This window comes from Silurus meridionalis, chromosome 1, assembly GCF_014805685.1.
Source record: "Silurus meridionalis isolate SWU-2019-XX chromosome 1, ASM1480568v1, whole genome shotgun sequence".
NCBI lineage: Eukaryota > Metazoa > Chordata > Actinopteri > Siluriformes > Siluridae > Silurus > Silurus meridionalis.
In genome coordinates this window covers 14842876-14869395 of record NC_060884.1, presented here as the reverse complement: position 1 = coordinate 14869395, position 26520 = coordinate 14842876, and the positions used below count along the sequence as shown (strand labels likewise).

Genomic DNA, 26520 nt, shown 5'->3' with positions numbered 1-26520 from the left:
GATGAGAATAAAGGGCAACCTGAAGAACACAGCTGTATAAACCACCTCTCCTCATCTCAGAAAACAGAGGTTGCTCAGTTGCTACCAAAGTTTTTTTTTTTTTTTTTTAGATGTGTTTTCTCCCCTGCCTGGTCACACTTTCATCCAGACTAAACAAGGCCTTTTTTCCTTTGTCTTTTTCCAACCCTCTCTCTGGGATGTACAACATACCTATGAGGATCTAAGGGGATTATACTATGCTTTGGCAGAGCTGTGTTTAAACAGACTTCCAGCTATCTTGTTGCTATACCTTGCCATAGTGTAGTGAGGTGCCAGAGTCCCACTGTGATTAGTCAAGGCCTGTTTTTTTGTGGTCAAGGCAGACATAACAGCAACATACTGCAAGAAAATGCAATGAAATGTTATCTGTGTTTCAAGAAAATATTTTTGAAGTGAAGACAAAAATGACATCACTGAATTCTTTGAAACTTGCCACCTGTGTCCTCATTCCTATGAGGGTTTTAGAAGCAAGTAATAAAAAACACCTTAAATGATTAGATATCTGGCATAACCCATCACTATGAAATAAGAATAATAATGTTGCAGTTCAGTCTTGGGCTCAATTTGCCTCTTGCCTTGATTTCTTGTTTCACAGCTTTTTCTGAAAATGGAATTGAGAATTACCCACCTCTCAGTGTCTTAATTTGATTATTTTTACTGTTAACTTGCATTTTGCAACATGTTCATGCTTTTTCTTTTCCATTAGGATACCTAGCTTTTAGCCCTGCTCTGGATGACATAGCTGTGGTTTTGGTCTTGATATTAGTCTAGAGCTGTTAGCTTAGGCATTAGCTGGGACCATAGATTAGCCTTAGCAGATGTTTTGAGTTGATATATACAGTACAGACCAAAAGTTTGGACACACCTTCTCATTCAAAGAGTTTTCTTTATTTTCAAGACTATGAAAGTTGTAGAGTCACACTGAAGGCATCAAGGGCTATTTGACCAAGAAGGAGAGTGATGGGGTGCTACGCCAGATGACCTGGCCTCCACAGTCACCAGACCTGAACCCAATCGAGATGGTTTAGGGGTGAGCAGGACCGCAGACTGAAGGCAAAAGGGCCAACAAGTGCCAAGCATCTCTCGGGGAACTCCTTCAAGACTGTTGGAAGACCATTTCAGGTGACTAACTCTTGAAGCTCATCAAGAGAATGCCAAGAGTGTGCAAAGCAGTAATCAAAGCAAAAGGTGGCTACTTTGAAGAACCTAGAATATGACATTTTTCAGTTGTTTCACACTTTTTTGTTATGTATATAATTCCATATATAATTCCACGTGTTAATTCATAGTTTTGATGCCTTCAGTGTAAATCTACAATTTTCATAGTCAAGGAAATAAAGAAAACTCTTTGAATGAGAAGATGTGTCCAAACTTTTGGTCTGTATAAGCAACTTAAGCAATTAAGCAGCTTAATTACTGGCTGGCTGTAAAACACAGACTTGGCATTCGATTCTTTGACCAAGCTTGACCAAAAGCAGCAGTTGTTTCTAGCAGCATTGTCAGAACTCAATAACCTTAATTTACGAACTACTGTACTCTAAATGTTCATTACTTTTGCCAATTTAATTATAATTGTTGTGGAGGAAATAATATCCAAATCAAACAGTAGGCTTTACAAATCCAAACCTAAAAAACAATTGTATTGATCAGAAAAGTCAATACCAGACAGACAGACAGACAGACAGACAGACAGACAGACAGAACAAATTGTTTTTGTTTTATTATTCAATATATAAATCAGACAGGAAGAAAATTATTCTCTGTTTCCTTTCATAGTTTAAATAAAAAATCCTAAATGTATTAACAATCATCATAAAAGGACAAAAGAGAAAATGAATTTGATGACATGCTTGCTTATCATATCTTTCTTGCTCTTCAGATTTTTTTTGTCTCTCTCTCCTACCACTTCTGGCAATAGTAATGTGTAGCATTGGGACCTCACAGCTATACAGCCACCCAGTTTTTACTAATCAGATCCAATTTCTGTTTTATTTTAGTGTGTGGTGGAAAGGACACACAGCACCTCTCTTTGATAGGTGACCTTGTCCAATTTTTTTAACTGACTACTAACCAGAAGAAAAGCATTCTTAAGAACTGTTAAAAGTTAGCCACTAGCCACTACCAGGTTAGCGGCTAACGCTTGCACAATGGATTCTTTTATACCCCTGGCAGTGTTGTGTATGTTTTAAAGTTTATTAATAATAATAATAATAATAATAATAATAATAATAATAATAATAATAATAATAATAATAATAATAAATGCACTCATGTGCGAGGTGGAGACTAAATGAACTTGCGGTATGTTACTTATATATTAATATATATAAAATTTACCCTAACTATAACACTGGATAACCTAAGCACCACATGAATCTTGTCACACTATTCTTTTTTTTCTTCTTCTTCTTCTTCTTCTTCTTATTATTATTATTAATATTATTAATATTAATATTATTATTATGTCACATTATATCATCATTAATTTTTCACAACAATCACCTTAGCACTTATTAACTGCAACAAGCCTTCTGTAATGTTAATCCTGACACTTCACTAGACATAGGCTATAAATCCTAATGAAGTAGCTACCTGTTATCTCTGCTGCAAGTAAGCTAATTTATTTTAGCATTTTATTTGGTAATTAATATCTCGGTGTAGCTATTATATGTGTCAGTACAGTTACTGACAGCATTTAAATATACAAGAACGTTTGTGATCAGATACTGGGGATACTAAATAAAAGAGATCTCTCCATATCTGCATCAGGAGTGTCTATCAAACTCACACTGATTAACGGAGGTACAGTATTTAAAGTTTATTGTGTGTGTATCTGTCTTTTTCATTCTCTCTCTCTCTCTCTCTCTCTCTCTCTCTCTCTCTCTCTCTCTCTTACTCTTTGTAGACAGAGTAATGGTGGTGATGTTCTGAGTGAGAGATAGAAAAATGGTGTTAAGTGTAAATGTTGAGCTGAACTGAATGAATAAGCCTCCAGCATAGCTCTTTTGAGATCCTGTGCAGGGAAAACAATTCTTCCCTTTGCCTCTGTACAGTTCATTCAAAGTACTTTTATGTCTTGTTCTTTATACTGAACTATATTTGAACTGGAAGAAACAAAAATTTTTTTTCTAGGTGATAGATATACAGTATCTTACTAAAGTGAGTACACCCCTTACATTTCAGCAACCATTTTAGTCTTATTTTAGTCTTCATCTTCTCAAGGGACAATAGTATAGAAATAAAACTTATATTTTAGAGTAGTAAAATTGCAGTTTGTATAGCAGTAAATATCTCTCAAAATAACTCAACATACAGTCCAGCCATAGACTTCCATCAAAATAGTTGGCAACAAAAGTGAGTTCACCCTAAGTGATAACAGCTGTACATCATTTAACTATGCAAAGTCACATGTACTATTCATCATGTTCATGTTTTTGTCTGATTGACAGGACCATACAAATTTGTGCATCTTGTATTAGAGCAGTTAAAATTTGGTGCTTTGAGTACAATTCTCTCATACTGACCATTGGATGTTCAACATGGCACCTCATGGCAAAGACTCTCTGAGGATTTGAGAATTAGAATTCTTGCTCTGCACAAAGATGGCCTAGGCTATAAGAAGAGTTACAGTACAGTGGCAAGTTTCATACAGAGGTTTTCCAAGACGGGTTCCACTCGGAACAAGCCTCGCGAGGGTTGATCAAAGAAATTGTGTCCTTGTGCTGTGTGTCAGGTCCAGAAGCTGGCTTGAAAAAACAGACTCGTGAGTGCAGCCATCATTGCTTTAGAGGTTGCAGGAGAGAAAGGACCACTTGTCAGCGCTCAAACCATATGGTGCAGACTGCAACAAGTCGGTTTGCATGCCCGTCGTCCCAGAAGGAAGCCTCATCTAAAGCTGGCTTACAAGGAAGCCCGCAAACGGTTTACTGAAGACAACCTGTCTAAGAGCATGAATTACTGGAACCATGTCCTGTGGTCTGATGAGACTAACATAAACTTGTTTGGTTACACCCTGGTAAAAAGTTCACAAAAGACACAAGAAAATTGCAGCTGCAGTTCATTGAAGAATACATGGATTCCAACATGTACTGTGACATTCTGAAACTGGGCTAAAGGGCAGTATTTCAACATAATGATGACCCCAGACACACCAAGATGACAACTGTCTTGATGAGGAAGCTGAAGGTGATGGAGTGGTCAAGTATGTCTCCAGAAACAAGCATTTGCGAACTATTGAGCACCTGTGGTGTCATCCTCAAGCGGAAGGTGGAGAAGCACGTGTGCAGCATGTGTCTAACATCCAGCAGCTCCGCAATGCCATTATGGAGGAGTGGAAGAGGATCTGGTGAATTCCATGCCCAGGGGGATTAAGACAGTTCTAGATAATAGTACACACACAAACTATTGACACTTTGGATACAGTTTTGACATGTTCACTTAGGTTGTACTCACTTTTGTTTATTATTTTGACAATAATGGCTGTATGTTGAGTTATTTTTGAGGACAGTAAATCTATACTGCTATACAAGCTGCACTTTGACTACTCTAAATTCTATTCAAGGTTTATTTCTATATAAATGTCTTTTGAGAACATAAAATTAAACAATAAATTTGTTGCTAAAATGTACAGGGTGTACTCACTTTTGTCAGATACTGTGCATACAAACTTTTATTTGCAATCAAGTATGTGCATTAAATCTTGCAGGAATATGTGAACTTGCATGAATTCTATATGAGAAATTTTTAATAATGCTATATTGTACATTCAGATACCTTTTATGAATGTGTCGCAAATGGATAGTGGATGAATAGAACTGAGGGTTGAGCTCTTTCACTATATCTTAACTCCTCCATTTAGAAGTAGGATTTATGTCTTTGTATTACATTTAAGTGCTTTTTAATGGTGCCGGTTAAAGATTTTGTTTGACAGTATGCTAGAGTCCTAAGTGTCTGCGGCAAACAAGAACCATGCAGCAGGTGGAATGAGCATCTTTTGTGCAACAAAATGTGCTACAAACCAGAAAGGAAACATCCCCCTCATCTTCGGTGTTGCCTGTTTCTCACAGCATGTTGACTCGTCTTGTTTTTTCTCAGAACAGAGAAGTGAGAGATTGCAATGTTATTTTTTGCCAAATATTATATAAGGCCTTGTTCAGTTCATACTGTTCCTGTTATTGGTATATTTTTCATAGCACAGTAATGAACTCTTTGTATTTTTTTTTTCTGTTAATTCAACTATTTCAGAATTTTAAAGTTCAAGTGCAGAGAAACGACCTCTTCCATCATGTGTCAGTGAGCAACTGTGTAATCTTTTTCAGATATAAAACACAGGCAACAAAAAGTGCTCAAAAATGATTCATTTGTTCATGTAGCATTCTGGTTGGTCTTTAACTCATCACTAATGTTCCTTTTTCTCCAGCTCAGATAAAAAAAACACATTTATTCAAAGCCTCAATGGATTTGTTTTCTTCGGTTTATTTTACAAGATTATATGCACACTTTTACTGCAGAAGTTTTTTTTTTCCCTTTTTCACAACCCTCCAGCTGCTAACACCCACCATTTGTAAGTTAACATATTGTCAGTGTGAAAACAAAGTACAATCACTGCCAGACTATTAATGAGGAAATCAATAAAAGAGCAATGATATGCGCCTTGTCAGTGCCTAACCTGGCAAAAACTCCAGTTATGGACTTCTGTTCATTGGCGAAACCTCCTGTGACCCTAGTTCTGATTTACTAATTTATTTATTTACATGTCGGAGTAGACTTCGGCATTGCGGTGAAACTCGTGCATTTTAAAGGGTACTAGCAGAAAAATAACATTAGGAATAACTGTACCACCAAAACCAATAATGGTTGGTTTTTATATAGCATTGCAATATTGGTTTCCCTTTTAGTCCTGCTAAAACTCCCACTTTTGTGAGCCAATATGAATGCAGATGATGATCTTTGTGGACATTTCTTAACAGTATGCCTTTGTTCTAGCAAGCCACACATTTGTCTACCTCTGACAGAGGCCAAACCTGTTTAACTAAAGGAGTGTGAAAACCCACAATAAATTGCCTTTCATGTTCAGCCACCAATGTACATAATGCACTGCCCTCCTAATATTATGTGACTAAAGGAACTTTCTGCCGGAGATAACCAAATTGTGTTTCCCCTGCATTGAGGTTCCTGGTGAAGAGGGGGAGAGATTAATGTAGTAAATAAGCAGACCTATATTTAGGCATATGAACTGTTAGGAAATGACTCATTGCCTTCTCTGGGTGTAATTTGCAGTGTTATTAGAACAGTATAGGAAATAAATTACAACTACACTATTGCTGTGTTACTTTTCCATCCAGCTGTAATGCCATGGATAAGTGAATGTTTCTGAAGGCTGCGGTGTTTAGCTGCAATGAAGCTCCTAAGCCAGTTCAGTTCAGGACTGTACCAGTGCTGTATGGGTAATATAATTTAAGGGGAAGATAATCAGCTCAGCTAACAAAAAGGTAAACCCACTCTATGTGTTTCACAGTAACATCAGCAGCGTTGTAGCTGTAGGGGGAAGTGTCTGAGCGGGTTTCTCATGATTCCGAAATATAATGTGACATCCGACCTAAAAGTCTAATCAGCACTACACATGTCTGCGTAGGTTAGTGTTTACAGATAACCCCTCACACTTGCACTCACTCTGTTTCTTTACTGATATTTGTCAAGTATGTGTGTTTAATAAGATATTACTTGCATACTATAAGAGTGGGCCGCAAATGCTGGAAATCACTGGAGAAGAAACTCCAGAGGAAGAAATGCAAATTTATTTTCTTGCACAGAAAATTCCTTAACCTTAGCTCTACCACTCATACTCATGGTTTCAACTAAAGATATGCATGAAGCTGTTTTTTTATTGTACCTGCATGCAATCATGTTAAAATACTCTGAAAAAACATAAGCATACTCTAAAAAGTTTAATTTTGGCAAAAAAACTATTGTGACTCTGATCAGGCAGTTACTAGGATGAACAAATGAAGGCTCATGTTAGAAAAGTCAACTTTTGGAGATTTTGGATGGAGTCTGTTTTACTAGGGACTGCTTCATTTCAGTTTCTTATAGATTTAAATATAAATCAGGAATTCAAACAATGCATTTACATTCTGCACACGCAGGATATTTTTAATTATAAACACTACATCAAGACTACAAGAGGACAGCTAAAACATTATTTATACATGCAAATAAAAATATAATATACTTGTGCTGACTTTCCAAATTAAGGTTTTATTCTGGGTCATGGGGGTAAAGGGTAGGGGCAGATCACATATGAAACATTGTTCTTTCTGAGTACAGCTGGAATACTATACAATGGACAGGGGCAAATAGACAGCTCAGCTTCTTTCTACTGAGCACCAGAGAGCAAGATCCTTTAGTGAATGCTACTGCTGCGAATAAGTTTGGACTACTTATAACAACACTAGTCTCTCACTTTATAAAGGAATTCAGTAAACTAAAATAATCATCACACAATTGCATTGGGTTTTGGCAACACAGGTCAGAGGTCTATCTGTCTGTTTGTCATATATATATTTATATATATATATATATATATATATATATATATATATATATATATATATATATATATATATATATATGGTTTCACAAACTTTAAGCCAAAAAACTGAACCCCATAACATTAGACCAATGAAATTTCTGAACGGAAACGAAAAAACGCACCTCACCTGTGTTCTGAGCTGCACGGCATCAGGAGAAAAAACCTCCATCGGGTGATTTTTTAAACGCACGACGATGCCAAAAGAAAAACTCTAGAGAGAAATAGTGTGAAAGGAAGGAGGAAGACAGTGAACAATGACTTTCTTGGTAGACTACAGTTTACATACAAGCCGTCCTAAAGCTTCCTAAAGCTTTCCTAATGTAATCTAATGTTCAAGAGATCATTATCACTTTTACAGGGTAAATGACAACAATCACAGACTGCTCAGGTAAGATAAGTAATATCCAATTTAAGCATTAAATTAAGCCAGTGTAAACTTTGATTAATGTCATTCACCCAGCTTGTAGCATCTGATGATGCACAACTAATTTGCAGATCACAAAGTCATCGTTTATGGTGGGAAATGCAACACTAGAGGAAGCATTTGTAGTAGGGAAAAACATGGAGTAACTGTTTTAATAATAAAGTCTCTGCAGTCTATCCTAAGCCATGACAATGAACAGATGGGACACAGCAAATAAAAGCCTTTTGGTTAAGAAAAGCAATGACTGATTTGGGCCTAGATATATTTTGTGAATAGAGAAAGAATATATAGTTAATGATAACAAAAGATACATCAGTGTATTGAATGTCATAATGAAATGTGCAAGGAAAACAGCATTTTTGAGCATTTTTCATGTGATTACATGAAATACTGTAAACATGTAAAAATTAAACACAATATTAAATTTTTATCAAAAATCACAGTACAGCTCAGCTCCTTTTTGTGTTTTTTATGCAGCAAAATATACAATATGACACCAGACATATGTGTTTCTTTCCCAAACTAAACCAAACAGTTGTATAAGACATCTTTGGATGCAGTAGCATTACACTTTTCCTTCACTTGACCTAGTAGACCCAATGCTGTTCCAGCATGGCAATGCCCCTCTGCACAAAAAAAACTCCATAAAGATATGGTTCACATTGTTTAAAGTAAAGGTCTTCAGCTATCTAGCTTTGCCCTCAACCCTATCAAACAATTTTGGAATCAAATGGAACTCTGACTGCACCCCAGGCCTCCTCACCTTACATCAGTGCCTGACTTTAACAACACCCTTGTGGAAACAAGCCCAAACCAACATTTTTATATTGATGTGTATCTAAATGTATCATGATTATAAGCATTATTGTTTACAACATTTCTGTTCCATGTGCAATGCATATGTAAAGACCTGATTAGAGTAGTCCATTATTAAAATTCAAAATCCATTGCATGAGAGTCTGAGGCAGTTGGATGTAAGTCTGTGAATATTTATTTGGGCTTATCCTGTAACCTGACAGTGAGAATAGGTCAAAACAAAGCACATGCAGTTATAAAAGATTAGTGACAACAGCAGCTAAGAAATACCAACTAAGACTCTAAAGAATACACAGAAAATAGGGATAATAAAAGGATCTGTAGGGATAAAGGAACTGGCAAGACAGAGTAGTCAGGGATAATTGGGGTGAGGGTAAAAACAGTAGGCATCTGGTCTCTGGACCTTCCTGATCTATCCCGATGCCCTACTTCTGGTTAGAGACCGCATCAGTTGCAAACCAGCCACAGTTGTAGAGGCCCTACATGGACAGCCTAAAGATATATAAGATTGCTATGTATAGTTTCACTTAGAAACCATGAATATGGGTTTTGGACTGCAATTGATATGAACAATTTTGCCTTCAGCTGCAATGGTAGCTTAATGGACTGCAATTTCCTTTAACAGAATTTACATTCAATTCTCTATTAATGAACAGCTGATAAATGTAGCAAAGACAAAGTATAGACATATGAAAGGTTCTGTTATATGTCTGGTTCCTCTTAAGGTTTTACTTTACGTCCGTTTCCGCTGGTTTCCTCATTATGTTTATTGTATACTATGAAATATAAATTTTAGATCCTGAATTTGGGTATATGTCTTTAAAGTTGCTTTGTGACCATGTCTATTGTTAAAAGTACTGTACAAATAAAATGTACAGAATTACGGACTACGGAATTACACTGTTGGAGCAGGATGTATGCAAAATTATTCATCAGGAGAGCACGGTAGGCTTTTTAAATGGGTAGAGTAACGTAAACAATGGCAAAGGAACACCGGAAAAAATAGCCAGAGCACATCTTTGGTCATCAAAGGGTTTTACATTATGCATAGAGGTGGCGTGCATGGAACCGATCTATCAATATGCTTGGATGGGATTTTGGCAGTGATGTTAAGGTGCCACCTATCTGACACTATGCATTGTACACATGGTAAAGACTTATAAAATGCAGATCCCAGTTCATTAACGGCAACAACACAGGAGCAGGAGATTGTGTGGACTGAAGGACATGGGCCAGTGATGCAAACTGGCAAAAATGGGTCAGTGATGGAGGCTGGGGGAGCTGCATCATTAATGATGCAGGAAATGGATTAGTGATGGAGACTGGAGGGAATGGATTAGTTATGGAGACTGGAGGAGATGAACCATTGATGGACTGATGTAGACTGGATGAACTGCCTCAGTGATAGAGGTTGGAGGATTTGGACCAGTGATAGGGATTGAAAGGTCTGGATCAGTAATGGAGACTGAAAGAGCTGTGCCAGTGATAGACTTTAGAGAATTTGGAGACCAGCAGGGGGTGCAGAAAATGCAGAAGATGGTGGAATATGAGATTGATGAGCTGGAGAGCAGGCTCACAATTTAAATAAAGCCGAGGGTGCAGGCCGACAGACTACAGGGACTGCAGAGATTTTGCAACACCATTTCAGTTCATAATACAGCAGATGTGCCTTCCACATCACTGAGTGAAATGCCTGGGATTGACTGAAAATTTTAACCCAACCCCCTTTTTTTTTATAGGCTTTAGCACAAGACAATGAAACAATGCATTGAGAGATAAAAGTTTCTGCAAATCTATTTTTTCCTCTATGGTTATTGTTTCCACTGTCATAATAGAAGAATGTAATTTCAATTCCAGTTATGTAAGGGCAAGTTAATGCAAATTTTCAAGCTAGCAGAATGTAAAAAAAAAAATCAGATAAATTGTAGGCCCTGCAGAAATTATTTATAAAGCACATGTAATAAATTGTACCATACAATATGTATTTGTCTTGGACAAACAACCTGCTATAGATGTAGAACATTCAGGATTGAGTTACATGCACATAATATTCATATTCAGGAGTTGTGTACCTGAGATTTGGCAAAAAAAATAAAATAAAAACAGCAGCATGTTAGTTATGTGTATTAGTTATCAAAAATTTAATAGATTTTTCTTTGATCATATTGGCTCAGTTTAACAATTATTCATTAATCACACCATCCTTATAAAGCCAGTGGAATTTATTTCCTGATGGAGGAGCACAGAGGAGACAGCTTCTTAATCGGAGACAAGCTTATCTCAAAGACTGAATTTCATATGAATAAAATTATGAATTACAATTTAAAGTGGCCTGTAATCATAGCATATAAATTCTTGGGAAGCTTATCCTTACTACCCTGGCCACATATTCTTTGCACAAATGCTTAAAAAAATGAACACATTCAACTTTACACTCCATTTACCATCAGGATATGATAGAAGTGTTCTGTGTGTGTGTGTGTGTGTGTGAATGTGAAATGTCCAGTCACAGGCTGCAACTCTCAATGGTATATACATCTTTTTTATCCATGCCTAGGTTTCACAGTTTCTGCAGCTGTAATTCTGTTTTATCATGTAGCCATACATTAGCTATATACTAGTCTATAGTATACACTGCTAGACTCCTATGTTAATTTGAATGCCTGTAGTTCATTTATACTGTGGGTAGCATAATTCTACTAATAGTTAATGTTTTAACCATGTCTTAAATATATCTGACATATTGCAGAGAATGTTCCGCATGTCAATATTGACATAAAAGTCACCAGCTCTGAATGAGGTTTGTATTTTAATTTATTTTCTTTTATGTGTGTTGTGAACGTATCCTGCTTCACTGACATGGTTTTGTGTCTGTGGTGGACAGTGTCATTTTAATTCATCTTCCTCTCTTGGCCATAGTTATGCATCCTGTCTGGGGTTTACCTGCTACTCAGTTTGAGAGATTACTTGCTGCACTGTCTTGCCAACTTTCCAAAACAGAATATGCTAAATATTCATTGTCCATTCCCCCAGTCAGCAGATCTCATGAAAAGACTTTTATAATGTGTGTACAACTGTGTGTGTGCTTGTGTGTGAGACAGAACAAGTAGCATGACAGACCATGATGGATTAAAAGCATCTCTCTACATTGTGTTAGGTTTATAACAATTTAATTTAAGTATAAAATAACACAACACAGAGAGAGTGAGACAGAGAGGGGGATGGGAAAAGAAAGAGAGACATCAAGTGTGCATGCCAAGTCATGGTGGATTAAATATACGTATATCGCAGCACCATGGTATTTTAGGTTCGTTATGCTTTTTTAAGCTTATCGCCATAGATATGAGATTGTAGATGCTTCATTAGCCAGACATGTTGTGAGTAAGGAAAACAAGATATTGCGTTTGCAAGTGAATTTTATGAAAATATCTCTATATTTTGTTTGGGAAACTTGGGCAGAAGTTAAGATGGGGGATTAGCTAAAATGCTGGTTAGGCAGTTTAAAATTTAAAATACTATATCTTTTTTTTTACTGTTTATCTTTGTATTATTTCATCAAATGTGTGAGATTATATATAGCTCCAGGGTCATCGTTACTGTCTGTGTGGGGTTTTGCATGTTCTCCCAGTGTGTGTGTGTCTGTGTTAAACTGTGTTTTCTCTAGCTTTCCTTTCACCTCCCAAATACATGCTGCTAGGTGTGAGTGTATGTTTATGGTACATACTGGCGATGTACTGGCATACAATTTAGAGTGTATCCTATAAAGCAGAGGTGCCCAAGCTATTTTAGATGCAGGGCCAAAATTCAAACTTGATTGAGGGCTGTGGGCCGGCAGTAACTGTTTCCTTATACCAAACTGTATTGTATTAGACTGAAAGTTGCTGTGATTCCCCTCATTTAATATTTCATCAAATTGAGAAATGAATAAATAGAAAGCATTGCTCCGCAATCCGTGTAACTAATGCAGTTTTATTTTCAAAGTGTTCTAGTTCAGTGAAACGTATAATACAGTGAAAACATAATAGCAATCCCATTTATTGTACCCCAGTGTTCAATGCCTAATACAGCTATTCAAGCTATAAGCTATACAGCCATATACTTGAACTATCAGTGACCTCTAAAGAGAGACATGAAGTTAGCACTAATTTATTTTAAGGTTTTCCCAAATTGTGTGTCAGATTCACTTATATTCTTTACATTTCATTTCAATTTACAACTTTGCAGCTTAAAAATAAAACTTTCGTTTTTATAAATATCAAATGTTCAAATTTGAAATAAAGATCTGTGTTAATAGGATTTCCCCCGTTTTTTTTTTTGCCTCTGGTTAAATATGACATGGCAGGCAACATCAAAGGTCATCATGGGCCAAATTTGGCCCTAGTTTGGCATCTCAGCCATAAATCAATAGGATAAATCAATTTCCAGGATAAAGCCATTACTAAATTTGATTGAATAAATGTCGTTCAAAGGCTATTTTATATAAACACACAAACATTGCAGTTTATTTGTAGTTTAATACATTTTGTGAAATCTAATCATCATGCTGACATTCTGGTCATGCCCATTGCTTTCTTTTATATATATATATATATATATATATATATATATATATATATATATATATATATATATATATATATATATATATATATATATATATATATATATATATATATATATATATATATATATATATACATATATATATATATATATATATATATATATATATATATATGAAAGAAAGCAAACCATAGCAGCAAATGCACAAATTAACTTCTAATATTTAGGCTTAACTCACGTTTCATGTTACAGACATTGACACTACGATGCTAAAGAAAGAAAGATTTTATACATAATAATATACAAATATAAACATTTTCTATTCGCTGCATTCCTTATATTAAATATGACCAGAGTTATGCAATGAATACATAATAGAGACTGAATTAAGATGTAACTAATACTAATAATAAGATTATTTATAATGAATTGTTGTGTCAAAATGTATAGTAATATAGTAAATATGATTATGGCCGGCATAAGTAGTTGTGAAACCACTGTCCTCCTGTTATAAAATATAGAAAGGGAATTGAACCTCCACCATCACCAACCCCATCGTCTTTCTGGACACGCGCACGCGTAATCACGCCGATTTAGAAATCAGCTTCACTCAAAAGTAACTTCCGGAGAAACCGGCGATTTTTTGTTGGCGGTATTTTAAGTAAGTCACCTTTCGTCTCTCTATCATTCCACATGTGTCTTCCCCCATCCTTCTCTCTCTCTCTCTCTCTCTCTCTCTCTCGTTTCTCTGCGCCGCCACCAGAGGCTCCGCGGTTCGCACGCAGTCTGAGCGCTGGTCAGTGGAGCGGGAGCGGGACCGCGCCGCGCGCACACGCATCGCACTCGCGCCTTATTCGAGGAGCAGCCCGGCACCGCGCGGAGGAACTCTCTCCAAAAAACGCGCTCCAGCTCGGCTTCTCCTCGGCAGGTAAGCGTCCTCATCCTTACCTCCCGATTGCGTTTTCTTCTTCACAACCCGTCTCTTCCCTTCCCTATAGCCTGTATTCTTCAATAGAAAAAAAAAGAAGATTTTTTCATCTTTTTTTTTTGAATAGATGTATCACAAGTAGCGCGTTTACCACGTTACGCGCGTAAAGACAGGATCCCGATAACGAGCTATGTCTAAAGAATTGGGGAATGCAAAATAAAAAAGTTCATTAAACGATTTTGGTATATATTATTATAATATCTCTTACACTTCCTGAACTTTCTTCGTTTGAACCTGGTGTATAATTGGGAGCAGTTTAGAGCTGAAACATGTGAAAAGACTTTGCGTGATTGTTCCTTCGTGCCAGAGCGCGCGCGGTCAAAAACTCTCAGCTGTGCATGCATGTTAAGAGAGTATTCATTTGTGTGTGTGTGTGTGTGTGTGTGTGTGTGTGTATGATGTGGCTGATGAGGCGATCGGGAGCTGATCAGCACCAAACCACCATGCGTGATTTATTTGTAAAGTCGGGTGTCGGTGCGCATGTTGCAATAGACGTCGATTCCGACAGCATCACAAGCCGTGCAGGATGCAATACAAGTGAAATGAAGCTCTTCTTCTTTCTTTTTTTTTCCGGTCGATAAAGTGCATTTTAAATCTGGTGATAAAGTGGAGTGTGAGATTGTTGATTGTACAGTGAGGAGCTCTGTAGGCTGTGCTGATAATCTAGGGTGTCATGTCTGAAGCACACACATGCACTGCAGATTTATGTGTGAACTGGACACTTTTGAGTCACTGGTGAACTTTGGACACACTGTATGCATGATGTTGGGAGGGTAAAAGTTTGTGAGATCTGAGCACTGAATGCTGTTGGGAAGCAAACGAGGAATGCTCCTCTGTCAAAACAAACAAACAAAACAAACCAACCAAACAAACAAACAAACAAACTGACAAAACAAAAAAAGCCTTGTCATTTTTGATAACAGATGAATTCTATAGCTATGTATCTTCAGAACGATATTTGTCAGTTTTCAAATGCTTCCCTTTATTCTACCTATTTTCCTTCATAGTTAGGCTATTAACTATCTAATGACAGCCATCATTTATAGTCACACTGAAATGCTTTTGCTATATCATATTTTCTTCCAGAACTATATTATTGACAGTGATTATTTGAATCATGGCATCTCTGCTCTCCATCCCCAGAAGAATACGTGAACTCTGTGTATAATATACCTTGTGATGAAGAAACAGGTGCCAGTAGGCCAGTTAAAGCTTATAGAAATTAAAGTTGACATTTGCTCCGAGATAAATTTTGGCATGAGATGAAAAAGGCATAATGGCAACGTGGTTATGAACTGTTAAGAGCGATTATATATACATATAAGTATGCTTAGATTCTTTTTGAGTCTCACTGGACATAAATGACCATCGTAGGTGTTAATTCAGCATAGTCGTGTAGGTGGAAAGGGTGCAGCAGGCAGTTTTATGTAAAGTGGTTTATTGGCCGTGTGCTGCAGAAACCTTGTAAATCAGATCTTTTTTCTTATTTTAATGTTTTGCATCATTTGGGAATTTGTGTTCACCTTCTTTGTGGAAAAATAAAATCCCATGCATTAAAATTTCCAAGCACACACTTATCTTCATTGTGAAAAAAAACCAAACTGTTTTGTTTCTGCTATTGGAGATAAGATGTTTTTTGAGCGCAGTGTCTATCTAGGTACAGTATGCCTTTTTTTTACCCCATGCAAAAAAAAAAATAGCAAACGTTTGTTAGTGTATGACTTCTTTGAACTTGTCAATTCCTAAGTCACTTGTGGTAGTTGGAGGTTAAAGGATTTTTCTTTTGCAAAATAAAGAAAATATGTAGAGAATTGACTTTTTAATTGCCTTTCTTTCAAAGTCGACTAGATTATCCGCTTAGGAGAGTGAAGTGTGACCAGAGTGGAACAAAACACTAATTGTCTAAATTGTTGTTTTATTTCACATCAGAAATCGAGAAATGAGAATAAACTCCTTGGTGGAGAAGGCTGATATGGTATGAAGCAGTGGATGAAGATAAGGAGATTTTTTTTCCCCTCCCCACCCCCTCCACATATTTCCTCTGTAAATACAGGGCAGAACACGGCTGGCGTGACAGTAAATTACAGACATACTAACAAATGCATTATGGATTGGTTGTGATTTATGTCTGACGACTACAACCGCGAGGGCACCTACAGTCTGAGCCCCAGCTTTGATAAATTGATTGGATGAAACATCAAGCCCGGGACATTGATTAGCGTTTACCGTGTCCAAGAGCAAACCACAGCGCAGGATTTTGGAAGGGATTGTGTTGGAAAGAATGAAAGTGGTATGGGTTATAAATGGACGATGGAGGGCGTTATGGTTTGCGGGAATAAAATCATTAGGGTTTTTTTGTAATTGATGCCGACTCAGTGGTTGGAGTTCAGGGCTCCCTTCTGTAGTTCTGCACCTGCTGCAGGAGCCTCCGGTGCAGAACTTTAGCTTAAATTAGCCACTGTGTATCTCACACCTGCTCCAAGAGCCAGCGCGTGCCAACGGAGCTTACCCTTCATCTTCCGTCCAGCACTCCGTGGGTGTGTGAGTGAAAATGTGTGCATGTGTGTGTGTGTGTGTGTGTGTGTGTGTGTGTGTGTGTGTGTGTGTGTGTGTGTGCACGCGTTCATTCGGGGTGCAATGCAATTCTTTTTTTGGCTATTAGGAACATGACAGTAATACTCATGCTTTTTTGAATTGCATATATAAAGTTTAACAGTGTGTTACACTGTCATGAAGGCATGGCTTTAGACTTACACACTTATTGAAAGAGTATGATTGATTATTTTTTACATTTATTGTCACTGAAATTCTTCACAGAGATGGGGGTGGGGGAGGGGTTTGCAAATACAGCTTCGTTGCTATGCATGAGTTTTGCAAGTTATAGCATTTATAGAGTAAAAAAAGCACTGGCATTTAAATTTATATATTTAATATTTAATTGCAACTCTCTAACACTAGGCCATATAGGCATAATGCTTTCCAGATTGGTTGTCGAATCAGTTTGGAATTTAGCCCCCTGGTATCAGGGCTTTGTTTTTATTTTTTTTTCCAGCTGCTTGAACAATCACTAATCAGACTATTATTCAGTGGCAATGCTGATAACGAATTAAGACTGCTTTATGATTACAGCAGTTATGCTTGCCTGCAAGTTAAGCGACTCCATTTTTTTGTAGTGAGTGTGAGAGAGAGAGAGGGCATATTCAATTACTGCAGTTTTTGATGTTTTAACCTCTAACCTCTGCAGCTGTCACTCAAAGCGGTGCCCCTGCAATTGAAATTCACGCAGAAAACACAAATTCTCACACGCCACATCCTAATTGAGCTTTATTAGTTATTCACATTTAAAAAGACAGTGAGCACAAAGGTGAAAAAAAAGTAATTGCTCTTTCTTCTGCACGGCTGTCTTTGCTCTTTGTTAGTTTCGTCCAATTACACTACATTTTGAAATAAGTGAGAAAAAGGTAAGAATTTAAACAAGGCCTGTGGAAAGCCTGCTTTTACCTTCTGAACAGATTTACTGAAACCATTTGTCCTTACCTACCTTTTTTTCCTCTAGAGTTTTAGAGAATTTATCAGATGTCTCAGCTGGTATTTTAATGAAAACTACAGAGAAGGTTTTATTTAAATTATTTAAAAATTTCACAGCAAAAAGGCACAACACTGAAACAGTTCGGATACAATGAGTTTTAAATAAGCTGTTTTATGCTTTATGACAAAGTTATGTCATAAGCAGTATATGAAATGAGTTTTCTCTTTGCAGTTTGAGTGTTGTAAAGGCCTTGTGTGTGTGTGTTTTTCCCCAATGGCAGTCATCAAGTAGCGTGTTACCATGGCAATTTAGCTTGGCGGAAGACATTGGCATTTGTTAGAGGGAACAGACAGAAAATCTGTGCCATTGTACAGTACGCTATCTCACTTTTGTACTCTTTGCAGGTGGGAAGCGATAATCGACAGTTTTTGTGTTTGCTTTTCTTTTTCTTTTTTTAATGAAGGAGAGAACCAGTCGTTCCTTTGCCAGCGGTCCATACTTCACGTAGCGTGCTCCCTGGCAGGCACAAAGAACTTTATTTTTTCTCACAGTGCAATCAGTGGAGTTTTGACTGTATAACACCTGGCTCACAAACAGTCTTGCTGTGATTGTTGTAAAGCTTCACGTTTTAGATCTATTCGAAATTCAACTTTATTGTGCGAGACTTGAATTTGAAGGAGTAAACAAAAAAAACCCCAAAAAAAAACCCAACCAAAAAAAAAACAAAAACCACGATCTTCCTCTCGATGTGGCATGCTTTCTATCTCTTTTTCTCTGAAGCACACTAGCATGGTGTACTCTCTTACCAACAGAAATGGAGTTAAAACATTAAGTGCTACTGAATAATGTATGGGTTCCAGGTTCTGGCAGTCAGGAAATGCTCTGATGTCTTGAGGAATCGCTCTGGGTGGGAGTGTGGATAAAAGGAGTTTGGAGTGACCTTTAGCCCAGCTGGTAAACTTGATGTGTTTGCGTGTCATTGTTAATGGCAGCATGGTGATTGTTTGGGTTTACCCCAGCGTAATTTTTACCAGACTGACACTGCTGGAAAAATACACCAAGAAAACAAATGCATCAAAGAAATGTATTTTACAGCATATAGTAAATAAGTAAGATGCTATGATTAAAATAGAAGCAGAAAAAAGATTCTAGAAATGTTTTTGGTGTAAACTGACCTTCGGTGTTAGCATGCTGGAATGTCCAAAAAAAAAGAATGCTTTTGTTTCTGCTAGAAAAAATTACCTTCAAACAGGTATTTTGTAATAATGTGATGACAGACGTGTTCGATTTTTCTTCTCTAGTTTTAAATAGTTTTTATTTTGAATGATGTCATTTGTCTATTCAATGCAATTCATATTCAATGCATTTTTATGTTTTTTACAAAAGCACATTTTTTAGCATTTCTTTTAATATTATAATTGCATTAGATGCAATCTATTTGTAAACGAATGGCCTTGGAAACGTATGTTGTGTAGAGATACCCTTTAACTGTGTATGCTGCTGTTTCCCTTACAGATGTAAGTCTTGTCCAATAATATCAAAATCAAGTCTAGACCTAGACAGGCACAAACAGTGTAGGTCACAGCCTTGATCGGAATGTGCACCCTGCTGTCAGCAAGCCATCATAGTAGGCTGTCAGTTCTGCCGTAAAAGAGTTCATTGGGGTGAATTATTGCTGTTCACTCACTTCAAAATTTCTATAGAGGCAAAGCATTACAGGACAATTCATATTTGATTATGGAGGCTGCCGACAGCTTGGGAGAGGCTTATAGAATCGAAATCTTGGGTAATATGTGTGTGTATAGAGTGAGCGGGTACAGCCAGCTGCTGACATCACGAGGGCAGCTGACACTTTCGGTCTTTTCTGACCAGTTTTGATCAGCTCCACCATTCCCCAGAGTCTCTTTGACTTTTTCTGTCTTTTCCTCTCTGCTTCTTTAGTCTAATTAAAGGTATTGTATTGGGTAGAGACAGGCACCTGTAAAATGTTTAAACCAAACATATGCTGTGCTTTAAACCAAGATTAACTTTCATCATGCAGTAAAGCTGGTCATATGAACTTATTAGGCTAATGGATGCAAATGTTCACATACTATCATAATCATTCATCACTCCTAATTATTCTGTTGTTTATTACCCTAATGTCAGGTGCTTCTACCACAGGCATTAATCTAGACTTTGACTATTAGCTAAACTGCAGTAGATAACGTATGTTGTTCATTTTCATGATCCCTTTCCGCATTCAGTTTGCGTGTGCAGTGATATTAACTTCCACTCTCTTGGGAAGATGTTTTACTAGATTTTGGATTGTGGTTATGGAGATGTGTGCTCATTCAGCCCCAAGGGCGTTAGTGAAGTCAAGTACCGAAGTAGTGTGAGGAAGCCGGGAGTTCAGTCAGCGTTCCAGATCTTCTCAAAGGTATTCAATAAGATTGAAATCAGAGTTTTATAGCAGGCAACTCAAGATCTTCTACATAACCCATATAAATCATATCTCATGAGACTAGCTTTGTGCATAGGGGCATTGTCATGCTGAAACAGGTTTGGGCTTCCTAGTTCAAGTGAAGGGAATATTTAATACTACAGCATCTAAAAACATCCCATACAAAAAACAACACAAATGGCTGGAAAAGTATTTTATGAGGATTATAGAACTCAGTATCAGGTATTATTTGAATGACAACACATTCTGGACCACTATTTGTATTCCTGATTGAGTGCAGGTGCCACTTTTCTTTTTTTTCCCCTCATTCTTCCTTCCAACATGTAACAGGTATTCAGGTAAATATTTTTTGAGGTAATGACTTGGTAGACACAGCAGTAAAATAATAATCAAAAGTATAACTCTTGATTTGATGCTTAAAGTTTATTAATGGTCAGATGGAAAGATTTTAGCACAAGTGTGCCAATGCTTTAATCATTTGTGAACATACTGTACTACGTACAGATGAGGGACTTTGGTGTAAAGTCACAAGCAGTCACAGGCAAGTGTGCTAAAATGTAAATCTTTTGTGAAATTTTATGTAAGATCGAATAGGAACATGATTTGGGATTTGCTCAAACTGTAAGATTTTCAGATTCCAATTTTTCACAGATAAAGGTCAAACTAAAGTTATCAGAAAAATGACTATGAAAAAAGATTTTGCCAACACACAATATGGTAGCATTCTACTTAAGATATTTTTTGTTCCAGGGGAGAAGTGCCTCAGGAAGAATCAGGAAACTTCTGTTATAGTTGAGTTTGATGAGTCAGTGGTCTGCACTATTTTTAGCTTCATTCTTATGTTGTGTCATGGCTTTTATGGTACCATGGGGAGCAGGGTAATTCAATTTGTCACAGTTATTTACATATCGTATGGATTGCATGGCAGTGCAAAGAACTGTTAATTGAACATTTGTCACTATTTCCACCATTAATTTGCCAAACTGTTGATGTACTGCACCATGCAGTAAACCTTTAATATTTAAAACAATATTTTAAAATAGATATAATTTTGTCAGGGTTCCTGATGACTAATGCATATTGTATGTAACTAATGTTATTGTGGCTTTATGAATAATTTGTGATTGTTGTTGTTGGAGGCAGTGGAACTTGTTCTCAAAAATAATCTCACCTGCCTCTTTGTGTCGGTTCCAGGTTGGAACAATCTGGATCCAGGTTGGAACAATCTGAAAAAGACTTTTGAAAAAGGGAGGGCTGAGAAAGAAAGAGAGAGAAAGAGAGAGAGAGAGAGAGAGAGAGAGAGAGAGAGAGAGAGAGAGTACAGAGCAGTGGCTCTTGGTGGGGTGATTGGTTCTGGATTTTGTTACCAGGCTGAGTACAAAAGAGGAAAAAAGTGTATAGACCAGCTTTTAAATGTTGCATGGACAAAATTTTTTTTTGGCTTTGCAGTACATATTGACTGAAATTAAATTATCAGGCCTGGATCTTAAATCAGCAGTCCAACAGAGTGAATAGCCGCTTCAGCGTTAGTAACGAGAGACTTGAGAATCGTCCATCATGTTTGACATTGTGAAGATGGACTGCGGATGCATATGCATAGATTTTGGTGAATTTACGAGGGTGGTAACAGAATGACTGCCCAAATGTGAATGACTTAAATTGCTTTACGTAAATCTCATGAATGATAGCGGGGGCCATGTAAGTGTGTGTGGAAGGATTAGTGAAAACTACAAATTGTAAAAAAAAAAAACACGTTGGTGTTGAAATGCTAAATAAGGGTTACAATTATGAAAGCATTTTATAGCACACATTAAGTAATTGATCATATCTTATATTGAGTTAGAATTCGGAAGAGATGCTTATTTGTTTGCCACAGAATCGTTCATGGTTCCATTTCAATGACAATGATGGGGAGAAAAAGACATATATCATTGGATTATATATTATATATATCATATATATTATATATAAGGACATGTTCATAGTGAACATGCGGCAGTGCATCCAGTCCGGCAACCCTTTATTGTAGGCAGGTCATTACCCGAGCTGCCTGATTTGCACCTCACATGTGTCCCATTTCACATATAGTGTAAAACTCTGTTACATTTTCACCACCAAATCTTTACTGTGCATTCATAAAAGTTTTATAGCATCTATAGCAGAACATGTTGCTAGTTGCTATAAAAAAATGATCAGTGATTTCTCATTACTGCCATTTATTTGTCAAAGGACAAATAAAACACAGAACACGTGAACACAATTTTTGCAATGGTACAGGTACATATGAATAAGTGTAGGCCTAAATAAATAATTAAACATAATTATAAACAAATTTTCCATATTATCATATTTGAAATTTGCCCATGTGGTTCTTAGAATATAAGACTAAGGAATGATTGTTTTTATTATGCAAGTGCTTCTAAGCAGGCACATCGCTATTACAATCTATGACTAATAATAGGTACTTTATTTTATCTATATGAATTTTATCTATAGGTACATATTAAGATTTGCCTCCGCTGGGTCGCCTCCGCCTCCTGTCTCCGCTGGGCCGCCGCCCGCCCAGGGCTCCGTGATGGCCGCCTCCGCCTCCAGTCGGCAACAAGGACCTCGCCTGCTCCTGGCCTCCGCAGGCTGTGTTCCGCCCTGGCTCCGTGACGGTTCCGTCCGGGTCCCCTTCGACCCTGGAGGACTGGAGGGGCCCTCCTCCGAGTGCCCGGGCCCACCGGGCTGTTGGCGGCTTGGGGCGCCCGTGCCGCCTTTGGGGTGGTGTCAGGAATCCGCCTGCCACGCCTCCTTCAGAGGCTGCCTTTGCCGCCGCCTCCCAAGCACGCAGCGCAAATCGCACACAGCTGAAGCACGTTATCCTCTCATTTCCTGCCACCATATAAACCACTCACTCACCCACATTCCGGGTCCGTTATTGTACGTTCGTGCGTGGTCTGGCAGGATTATGCTGTGTGTGTTCGCGCTTGTGCTTCTCCCGCAACGTGCCTTCTTCGCCCGGACTTCTCGCTCACTCCACGGCCGCGTTCGGCTTCCCCCGCGCGCCTCGGACTACCGACGCTTCCCCGTCGCTTCCCTCCGTGCCGCGCTTCCTCCATAACGCACCGTGGATGTTTATTATCTGAACTGCTCCGTTTCCGGATTATCCCGAACTGCACGGGTGTTTTTGTGTTGGCTCTGCCCTTGTTTAAATAAAGTCTCTGTTTGCCGTTACTCCGGCTTCCGCCTCTGTGCCACGCCTAACAGTAGGTCACAGCCTTGATCGGAATGTGCACCCTGCTGTCAGCAAGCCATCATAGTAGGCTGTCAGTTCTGCCGTAAAAGAGTTCATTGGGGTGAATTATTGCTGTTCACTCACTTCAAAATTTCTATAGAGGCAAAGCATTACAGGACAATTCATATTTGATTATGGAGGCTGCCGACAGCTTGGGAGAGGCTTATAGAATCGAAATCTTGGGTAATATGTGTGTGTATAGAGTGAGCGGGTACAGCCAGCTGCTGACATCACGAGGGCAGCTGACACTTTCGGTCTTTTCTGACCAGTTTTGATCAGCTCCACCATTCCCCAGAGTCTCTTTGACTTTTTCTGTCTTTTCCTCTCTGCTTCTTTAGTCTAATTAAAGGTATTGTATTGGGTAGAGACAGGCACCTGTAAAATGTTTAAACCAAACATATGCTGTGCTTTAAACCAAGATTAACTTTCATCATGCAGTAAAGCTGGTCATATGAACTTATTAGGCTAATGGATGCAAATGTTCACATACTATCATAATCATTCATCACTCCTAATTATTCTGTTGTTTATTACCCTAATGTCAGGTGCTTCTACCACAGGCATTAATCTAGACTTTGACTATTAGCTAAACTGCAGTAGATAACGTATGTTGTTCATTTTCATGATCCCTTTCCGCATTCAGTTTGCGTGTGCAGTGATATTAACTTCCACTCTCTTGGGAAGATGTTTTACTAGATTTTGGATTGTGGTTATGGAGATGTGTGCTCATTCAGCCCCAAGGGCGTTAGTGAAGTCAAGTACAAGTAGTGTGAGGAAGCCGGGAGTTCAGTCAGCGTTCCAGATCTTCTCAAAGGTATTCAATAAGATTGAAATCAGAGTTTTATAGCAGGCAACTCAAGATCTTCTACATAACCCATATAAATCATATCTCATGAGACTAGCTTTGTGCATAGGGGCATTGTCATGCTGAAACAGGTTTGGGCTTCCTAGTTCAAGTGAAGGGAATATTTAATACTACAGCATCTAAAAACATCCCATACAAAAAACAACACAAATGGCTGGAAAAGTATTTTATGAGGATTATAGAACTCAGTATCAGGTATTATTTGAATGACAACACATTCTGGACCACTATTTGTATTCCTGATTGAGTGCAGGTGCCACTTTTCTTTTTTTTCCCCTCATTCTTCCTTCCAACATGTAACAGGTATTCAGGTAAATATTTTTTGAGGTAATGACTTGGTAGACACAGCAGTAAAATAATAATCAAAAGTATAACTCTTGATTTGATGCTTAAAGTTTATTAATGGTCAGATGGAAAGATTTTAGCACAAGTGTGCCAATGCTTTAATCATTTGTGAACATACTGTACTACGTACAGATGAGGGACTTTTTGGTGTAAAGTCACAAGCAGTCACAGGCAAGTGTGCTAAAATGTAAATCTTTTGTGAAATTTTATGTAAGATCGAATAGGAACATGATTTGGGATTTGCTCAAACTGTAAGATTTTCAGATTCCAATTTTTCACAGATAAAGGTCAAACTAAAGTTATCAGAAAAATGACTATGAAAAAAGATTTTGCCAACACACAATATGGTAGCATTCTACTTAAGATATTTTTTGTTCCAGGGGAGAAGTGCCTCAGGAAGAATCAGGAAACTTCTGTTATAGTTGAGTTTGATGAGTCAGTGGTCTGCACTATTTTTAGCTTCATTCTTATGTTGTGTCATGGCTTTTATGGTACCATGGGGAGCAGGGTAATTCAATTTGTCACAGTTATTTACATATCGTATGGTTTGCATGGCAGTGCAAAGAACTGTTAATTGAACATTTGTCACTATTTCCACCATTAATTTGCCAAACTGTTGATGTACTGCACCATGCAGTAAACCTTTAATATTTAAAACAATATTTTAAAATAGATATAATTTTGTCAGGGTTCCTGATGACTAATGCATATTGTATGTAACTAATGTTATTGTGGCTTTATGAATAATTTGTGATTGTTGTTGTTGGAGGCAGTGGAACTTGTTCTCAAAAATAATCTCACCTGCCTCTTTGTGTCGGTTCCAGGTTGGAACAATCTGGATCCAGGTTGGAACAATCTGAAAAGACTTTGTGATGAAAGGGAGGGCTGAGAAAGAAAGAGAGAGAGAGAGAGAGAGAGAGAGAGAGAGAGAGAGAGAGAGTACAGAGCAGTGGCTCTTGGTGGGGTGATTGGTTCTGGATTTTGTTACCAGGCTGAGTACAAAAGAGGAAAAAAGTGTATAGACCAGCTTTTAAATGTTGCATGGACAAAATTTTTTTTTGGCTTTGCAGTACATATTGACTGAAATTAAATTATCAGGCCTGGATCTTAAATCAGCAGTCCAACAGAGTGAATAGCCGCTTCAGCGTTAGTAACGAGAGACTTGAGAATCGTCCATCATGTTTGACATTGTGAAGATGGACTGCGGATGCATATGCATAGATTTTGGTGAATTTACGAGGGTGGTAACAGAATGACTGCCCAAATGTGAATGACTTAAATTGCTTTACGTAAATCTCATGAATGATAGCGGGGGCCATGTAAGTGTGTGTGGAAGGATTAGTGAAAACTACAAATTGTAAAAAAAAAACACGTTGGTGTTGAAATGCTAAATAAGGGTTACAATTATGAAAGCATTTTATAGCACACATTAAGTAATTGATCATATCTTATATTGAGTTAGAATTCGGAAGAGATGCTTATTTGTTTGCCACAGAATCGTTCATGGTTCCATTTCAATGACAATGATGGGGAGAAAAAGACATATATCATTGGATTATATATTATATATATCATATATTATATATAAGGACATGTTCATAGTGAACATGCGGCAGTGCATCCAGTCCGGCAACCCT

The 26520-nt window shown here is 37.6% G+C and overlaps 1 protein-coding gene across 1 annotated transcript in view; it reads left to right on the top strand.

Annotated features, from left to right (window-relative positions):
- The first annotated feature begins 14216 nt into the window (after positions 1-14216).
- LOC124388521 (cadherin-22) overlaps positions 14217-26520 on the top strand; it is a 245675-nt gene continuing 233371 nt past the window's right edge. Inside the window, exon 1 of the mRNA XM_046853228.1 lies at positions 14217-14361. The gene's annotated coding sequence lies outside the window, so the exon portion shown is untranslated. The remainder of the gene's footprint in view (positions 14362-26520) is intronic.